Raw genomic sequence first — 8,529 nt, 5'->3', positions numbered from 1 at the left:
TCATACGGTCTGCTGGTATGCAGACCTGGCGAGAACAACCTCGGAGCCATTGATCGGAGAAGACTTTATAGGAATGAAAAGTTTCAGCTTTTTGTGAAGTTCTCTGCTGAGGATTCTCACAATTGCACATCATGGTTAATAGTTTGGCAAATATTATGGGCTTTGTAGTCTTTATTTTCTTTAAAGCTCTCTATTTTTTTAGAGATTGCTAGATAAATACGTGGCAGCATTCCACACAGAGTGTGCAGAACAGAACATTCAAGGATAAATCCTACCAAGCTGAGGGGATAAAAGAATTTTTAAAAAGTCAACTTGCATTTCAGGTGGTTAGTCTGGGCAAAAAGAGAATAGAAACAGCTTTTATTTAGCCCATTCAATAATTCAAATCACTGGAGAACAGTAGTGGTGTCACCCCTAGGCAGCAAATTCTCTTATTTTTAAAAATAATTTTTTTTTTTATGCCAAGGGTCTACTTGTATCATCTAATGAAAGCTGAAGATCAATTCTTCCCTGGTGAGTGCAGAGAGTTGGCCAAATGGAGCTGCAACACAGGTGACATATGTCAATACTTGTGGAATTTTAAAAATAGGCAGAGTTGGCTCTGGTGTTTTAACATAAAATAATGTATTATAAAGATATGAGAACATATGTGCTCTCTCTGATCTTTGTACCAGGAAAAGTGTGATTAATTATTTCCAGTCTAAAAGCACTCACACTTTTTTAAAATTTATAATATTGTGGAAAATTGAGTGTCTTCAATAGCGATTGTATGTATAAAATGTTTACTTGAAATTTATTTAGATAACTTTCCTTAACATAGTATTAGAGAAAAAGAACAGTATTTTCCATGGCATATGCCCACATTTGTGCTTTAATCATAACAGCCTCATTTTCCAAAGGTTTATTTACATAAGTGCTTTCTCTGTAAATGTTACATTAGGAAAAAATATACACATTCACATAACCTTTTAAATCAACGACTGCTGGCAAAATGAATGGAGGAGACCCAAGAAATATGCCAAAAGTGGTTTGGAAATGTAGTTAGCGTTAATGCTGTTTGTAAAATTCATTTTAACTTTGATGTCTGATTGCATTGCAGCACTTTTTCAAGATTCCATCTGGCACCATAAGTGTAGTGGGTGATCTGTGCTGAAAAGGGAGTTTGGGAAGTGTTAAGTACATTGCCTCATGGGGATCTTGGACTAGGCTTCTCAGACAGAGGTATTTTTGACTGATTAATATCTGGTGAACCTGCCTTTATGTCTTCATCTTGTGCCCTGGAGGCCTGCTTTTCCAGAGCAGACTCACTTCAGCACCTTTTTAATGGTTGATAATGAGACCAAAGGACCCCCTCCTAACATGGTGAAAGGTATTGTCCTTAGATATTTAGAATGCTTTTCACTTTCTAGAAGATTTTTAAAAAAAATTTAGCCAAGTGCAATTTTATGTATTTATGTATTTATTTATTTATTTAAAGTAGCTCCACGTCCCCTGTGGAACCCAACACGGTTTGCACTCACGACCCTGAGATCAAGACCTGAGCTGAGTTCAAGTCGGATGCTTAATTGACTGAGCCACCAGGCGCCCCCTGCAGATACACTCTTTAAAGGAGCTGATGAAATTAATGAACTGTTTTGGTCTTGAATAGATAAAATCTACAAAGATAGAGCTGGAACAACAAAAGTAAAAAATGTCCTAATAACTGAGGGAAATTTTTAATGAGTTCTTGAAATTTTGTTCAGTTCTCAATGTGTTTTTATCATTCTGATGTCATATTTTCTAAATCCATTGCGTGCATTTTTTTTCTTTGGTCTGGCATGGACCCAATGTTGTAATTGTGAGACCACAAAACAAAGTAATTGACTTTAGCTGTGGAAGTTCTGGATAATTTTTATAAATGTTTTACCTTAGAAATACAATCATGTTTAAAACTGAGAGAGATACCAGCAAACCTTATTTCAGTCACTTTTAATGTTAACTTTCTGAGGGCAGTGTAAGAAAATTCTGTCTATAGTATATCCTCCTGCTGCCCTCCCCGGGGGACAAAATTCTTTCTCAAGATTACACTACCATCTGTTTTCATTTGTTTGGTATTTGGTTGCAATTGTTTCACAGGGTATATTTTTGAATAATAATTAATTGAAGTAAATCAAACCTCTCAGAGAAATAACTCTCATATGTGGAATAACAAAACCAGATGAAAATGTGACTGGAAATATCAAGTTTATTTTCAAAGTTAAGGACTGGAGATTTTGCCTTGTGGCCTTGATCAAGGTCAATAGGACTCATGTGAGTAAGTCTTGGCAAAGTGCTCTAAAAATCCTATCCCCAGCAAGTATGTAAGGAAACTGGAACCAGGTTAAAAAAAAAAAAAAAAAGGCAAGAAAACACAGGGGCATGAAAGAAAGAAAATCTCAGAAACCCATTTTTTTGGTAAAAGCTAGCCTAACATGTTATATTAAATCATTCAGTATTTTTGACAGTGTATTGGAAGTAAAATTTTATACTCCGGAGCAACCATGACTAATTCTTCTACCTGCTGTCCCTTGGTTTCTGTATTTTTTCACTGGTGTTTCCGTGACTCTGCTGAATTCCTCTTGGGGAAGACCAATGAAGAGTCCAATTTTTCATTATTCGATATGATCTAAAAATCTCATCAGCATGCTGGTCTCACTTGGAAATCAATGGAGTCTCAGCCCCCTGAAGAGGTATTTAACCAAATGAGAAATAGCTCATGGGAAAATGACAGGGAAATCATTTTATCATACTAATGTATATCCCAAATCCAGATGTAAAAACATGATGGACAATAGAGGCAAAACTGTTTGACAAAGGCCATAATGCAAAGAAACATATTATGTCAAGAATTAATTTACTTCATGTAACAAAGTCTCAATTAGGCAAAGGGGGGAATAAAAAGAGGCAAGTATTAATGTCATGAAGTTAATGTAATTAATGTTTTGTCAGTATGATTCAGCATGATTCAATACTTATTTGAACTCCCAAGCTAACAAGTAGTATACCAGGTTCTATAATTTTTTGTTGTCTCTGACTACAAACATTTTCAGAATTATAAACAGTACATTTGATCATATTACAATTTATAGAAGTTTATCTATATTATCTGTGTTTTATCATAGAAGCATGATTATTTCCGAGAATAATCAGAATAATCTGGTTATTTCCTGAGAACGTTATTTCCTTTGTAGGTCTGTTCAGTGGAAAGGCTCATTCCCTGGGGCTTCTCACATTTTTCAAGACTGGGAGGAGTATTGTCATTCTCCAAGACTTTCAAACTCACACAAAACTTTTCAATATGAGAGTCGAACCATTTGTTACACAGTCTGTATCCTTTCTATCATTTACATTTATGTAAAGTTACATACATTTACATAAGTATAAAAATGCAAATTTTCATTCACATTTCAGGCATTTATTGAGGTAAAATGACTCCTATGTTTGAACCATCCCCATCCCTTCACTTTCGATTACCCTATGTGATTTCACCATATCAATCATCCCGAATATCTCAATTGTCATGGCTTCTTATTTCCTCTGTACCCATGTCTCTCCCTTCTATTTATCTCCAGGGACTGATCTCCACAGCCCTTTCCTGAACGTTACCTTCACCTGAAATGGATTAGGAGGCTTAAACTTCATTATCTTTCTTGCCAATTACAGCATCATTTCTTTCAGACACCTTCCCAGCATTCCCCCCACACTCTTGCTCTTTGATCTTGTTGGGCATTCTGTCTCTTGACATCCAAATTTTCCTTCTAGTTCTGGACTTACTTAAGTGTTCCTTCCCTTTCTCAACACCCCATTCACTTCAAGTGTCCTTTAGCTAACAGAGTCAGGTCCTTTGCCTCCTTGACTTTCTACATCAGCCCCTGAAATCCCCTTGCAAATCAAAAATCATGAAAAATTTCCTTCTGCTTTCCTACACCTGTTAGATTTTAAAATCAGAGGCAGTCACACTTGAACAGCTGCTCTCTGATTTGTTTCAGCAACTAGCCCAGGCTTTCCATCTGTACGTCATGTGTCTTACCTTGCACTTCTGTAAATTTAGAGACAATCTTGACTTCTGTTTCAGAGAGAGGAGGCTGAGCCCCCAACATGACCTTTCTTTACTAACTCCCCATCCTCTTACAAACAGATCTATGTCTACTTCTGGCTTCATTTTCTTTTCTTCAGTCTCTTAAATGGACCAGGACTAATCCCCAGTTCCTCTCAATTCACCTGTTTCTTTCTCTTTCTTTCTTTCTTTCTTTGTATTAAAAACAAACAAAACCAAAGATGCATCTCCAGATTACACACCATTTTATTTTATTTTTAAGACTTTATTTATCTATTTGACAGACAAATCACAAGTAAGCAGAGAGGCAGACAGAGAGAAAGAGAGAGAGGAGGAAGCAGGCTCCCTGCAGAGGAGCCTGCTTCCTCCTCTCTCTCTTTCTCAATCCCAGGGCTCTGGGATCATGACCTGAGTGGAAGGCAGTGGCTTTAACCCACTGAGCCACCCAGGCACCCCATACACACCATTTTATACGGCACCAGTTTATCTTAATAATAGCCTTAGTGTTTTTCCCTGGTGAAGTCACTTAAAACCTGGCAAAATCAGGTCATCAGTGATGAATGTTTGGCCAATACCACACTGCTAGTCCTAGAGTACCAACCCATTTCGTCTTCCTCTTCCCTCCACACTGCATTGTTAGCTCTCTTTTCATATGCAGTCTTCCAAATTAAATGTACTCTCCTTATTCATTGTGTCCATCACAGTGCTTAGCCCTGTACTTTTACAAGGTATTGGTGGAATCTCAGCTTCAACCATGATAAAGTGATCACAAGGATTCAGTGCTTTAAATTCTGCACTTACAAGATACAATCATGTAAACTCTGCTCGTGGTGTCCAATTTACGGAAATGTAACAGAAGATCCTTTCCAATGGCAGTCCAATGGAGGTTGGCATGATCTTTTGAACGCTTGAAAAGAGTAATGGTTTACATCACTGAACTATAAAATTGTACTGCCGACTCCTAATGACCTTTTTGACTGTCAAGATTTCCCTCTGGTTCTCCAAATGCCTGAAATTATAAAAGAAGAAAAATCTAAAATGCTGAAATCATATTAGGAACTGCACCTGGAGAAAATGCTTCCAGGGGTCATAAAATCTCTAGGTTATGCAGATGAAACAATTTTATTCAAAAAAAAATCATAAAGAGAACTTACGCCATGAATCAAAGTATCTAAAAAGAGAGAGAAAAAAAATCACTACTTCTTTTCCATTTTCTCTTCCATTTGGGATATTTATCAGATACATTAAAGAAAAAGTTTTGTCGAAATAAACTTTGCATATGCAATTGTGAAATTATTTGTAGATGCTGCTTTTCAGTCATATTGTGGATATTGCTTTTCAGTAGAGCAATGGAATTGCATTTCTCTCACTTGAAGTATGAAAAGGAATTTTTCTGCTTTACTTTTCTTTCCTATTTTTTGGATATTATTGCCCTTATGTGCCCTCTAAGTGTCACATCGGATTGGATGCATTTCCATTAGCTTTCCTGGACTTTGTTAAATGGGCATCTCTGTTTATGTTAAAGGATAGATGACAACAAAAGATTAAATCCACATGTTAAATCCAGGTCCATCTGAGGAGAAATACTTCAGTATGAAGCTATTAGTAGTGCTCTGATGGAAAGGTGATACCTGTTTTACTTACTGAGTGGTAGTCAAGGGTGTTACATGTAATGCCTGTCATAAGAGAATGTAAAGAAGAGGAAACATATCAGCACAAGTATGGGTTGGATTTTAAAACCACCCTGTGTGGTTTAAACCAATTTACTAATTGCCTAATATGACATACAGCATAATGGGAGAAATGCTAGAAATCCCAGCCATAAAACTAATGTCATTAAACCATCATAAGCAGAACACTGTGCATCTTTGTCCTATTAATGTGTATAATTAGAGGCCCCTTGTTCATTTCACAGCAATTATAAATTTTATTCCAATTGTACCAGCCAGATCATTTGCATTCCTTCACATTCTGTAGTATCAGCTCATGAGATGTATTAAATGGGAATCACTCAATGTGATGTGAAAAAGGAGATCAAGAGATGAAACAAATGACCCTCTTTTGCTATCAGTTTGGGAAAACCGATGAAAGTGTTGGAAAGAAGTTGGCCAGATGGTAAAGTGTTTTATCAGAGACTAAATTACAGTGAGGTAGTTTGATGTATTCAGTAATACCTGCTAAAACATTAAAAATGAAGGAGAATAAAATGACATGTAACCTCAGAAACTTTGCTTATTCTAGGTTTGGGCATTCTTCTTTGAATTTCTTCCTTTTTTGTTTTGGTGGAATTGGGCAATGAGCTATAGCTTTTCATGTCATAACTGCACTTTGAATTAGACTAATAGCTAGTTCCATTAGGTTTGTCAGTAGACATAGAAGTTGCCAGTACTGCATCCTGTAACTTAAAACCTATTCTCTAGGGGGATTGTGTGGCAGATGCAGGCTTATATATGTTCGAGTGAGTGACCCGATTGCTGGAGTTTTATGCAAAGAATTCCTTGGCTATCTGGTATGCATTTAGACCCCTCTTCTATTTGTCAACCCTGTGAATTTTTTATTTGAAATTTATTCATTTAATAAGGATATAGGGGTGCCATTTGGAGAAAATCCTACCCACACAAACCCCTTTGTCTTCACCTAATTATATTTCGTTGGATCCAATTGAAAGAGGAGTATTGGAGGCTTCTTTGTGGAACCTAGTTCCACTCAGCACCTCTAATTCCTCTCCAGGTCCCTATCTTCAGTGTCTGTCCTGGGGGGTCTGCATTGCCCCCCAGAGCAGGAATTCCTTATCTTGATACGCAATCACCGTTGATATCTGGTCAGATTCCTTCTTCCCACTCCTTAGTGTCTGGTCACTCTGGCCTGACCTCAGCAAGAATCCTATCGAATTGATTTACCAGGCTCTTTCCTAATCCTTGATGTTTCCTCTTAGGACCTTTCTATCCACTGACCTCTACCACTGACCTTATCACTTGGCTATAAATTTCTCCTGTCCGTGCTTATTTGGAACTGAACTCAGTTCTATACTGAGGTCTCTTTTCCTTGTTGTAACAGTTCCTGAATGAAATGTGTTCTTAGATTTCATAAAACAAAAACAAAAACAAAACAAAACTTTAAAAAAGTTAAAAAAAAATCCCTTTGCAAGTAATGGGTAACTTTTAGCAATAAGAAATAATCCTTGTCAATATATGTGTCAATAAATTATGTCAGGTGGAGACCTAGTTGATTTTTCTCACTCCCCACACCTCAAACACTACTGTGAGAAAAGCCAGTTTTGGTGTGCCTGGGTGGCTCAGTGTGTTAAAGCCTCTGCCTTCGGCTCAGGTCATGATCCCAGGTCCTGGGATCGAGCCCCACGTCGGGCTCTTGGCTCCGCAGAGAGCCTGCTTCCTCCTCTCTCTCCCTGCCTGCCTCTCTTGCTTACTTGTAATCTCTGTCTGTCAAATAAATAAATAAAATCTTTTTTTTTAAAAAAAGAAAAAAGCCAGTTTTAAGTCATTTGCAAGTTTATTTCAACATTCTTTTATCTCACATGAACTTGTAGTTTTTTCATTTCTTTTTGATAAACATGTAGGTTTTTATAAAGATTTATTTATTTATTTATTTATTTAGAGAGTGAGAGAGTACATGAGTGGGGGGGAAGAGTGGGGGAGAGAGAGAATCTCAAGCAGACTCCCCGCTAAGCGCAAAGCCTGATGCAAAGGGCTGGGTCCCACCACCCTGCTATCATGACCTGAGCCAAAGCCAGGAATCTGACCCTCTGCCTGAGGGTCCTGAGCCACCCAGATGCCCCAGACATGCAGGTTTTTAAAGTCCAGTCTCATATTGGGTGAGTCATATTACAAAAGCAGGTAAGAATGGAAGGAAATGATGGCAAATTAGATTACTTGTAATTGATCACTGTCCTAATTTCCATTGTACTTCTTAAGGTGAGCATGCCTTAGTTTTCAGGATAAAAACTAAAATATTTGGTTTATCGTGCTTGCTTCCGCAGCACATACACTAACATTGGAATGAAAAAGAGAAGATCAGCATGGCCCTTACAGGAGGATGACATGCACACTCGTGACGCGTTCCATATTTTTGTGACGGTATCACAGGTGCAGACCTATGTCCAAACTCATCACTGTGCAGGCATTAAATATGTGCAGGTTTTTGTGTATCAGTTATACTTTAATAAAGCTATATAAAAATCTGTGCTTGTTATAAAAACTGATCAAATCCAAATGTGATCTGTACCTAAGTTAATAGTAGTGTACCAAATCAACTTCCTGGTTTTGAAAATGTATTATGTTAAAATAAAAAAAAAACTTAAAAAACATAAATGTTTGGTTTTGGGGGCTATTTATTAGGTGACAAGTACTACATAATTATCATATTTGGTAAATAACTTGCTGTCACTACTTTTTTATGGGAAGAAATAAAGATATTGAACTTAATTCAAATCAACT

General features: G+C 37.1%; 1 non-coding gene across 1 annotated transcript; it reads left to right on the top strand.

Annotated features, from left to right (window-relative positions):
• Positions 1-8,056: 8,056 nt before the first annotated feature.
• LOC116568330 lies at positions 8,057-8,163 on the top strand. The gene has a single exon (XR_004276554.1). It is a non-coding gene; the product is annotated as a U6 spliceosomal RNA (small nuclear RNA).
• Positions 8,164-8,529: the final 366 nt, after the last annotated feature.

The sequence above is a fragment of the Mustela erminea genome, chromosome 10, assembly GCF_009829155.1.
Source record: "Mustela erminea isolate mMusErm1 chromosome 10, mMusErm1.Pri, whole genome shotgun sequence".
In the NCBI taxonomy this organism is placed as follows: Eukaryota; Metazoa; Chordata; class Mammalia; order Carnivora; family Mustelidae; genus Mustela; species Mustela erminea.
Note: the sequence above shows the minus strand (reverse complement) of the source record. Positions and strands in the feature narration are given on the sequence as shown.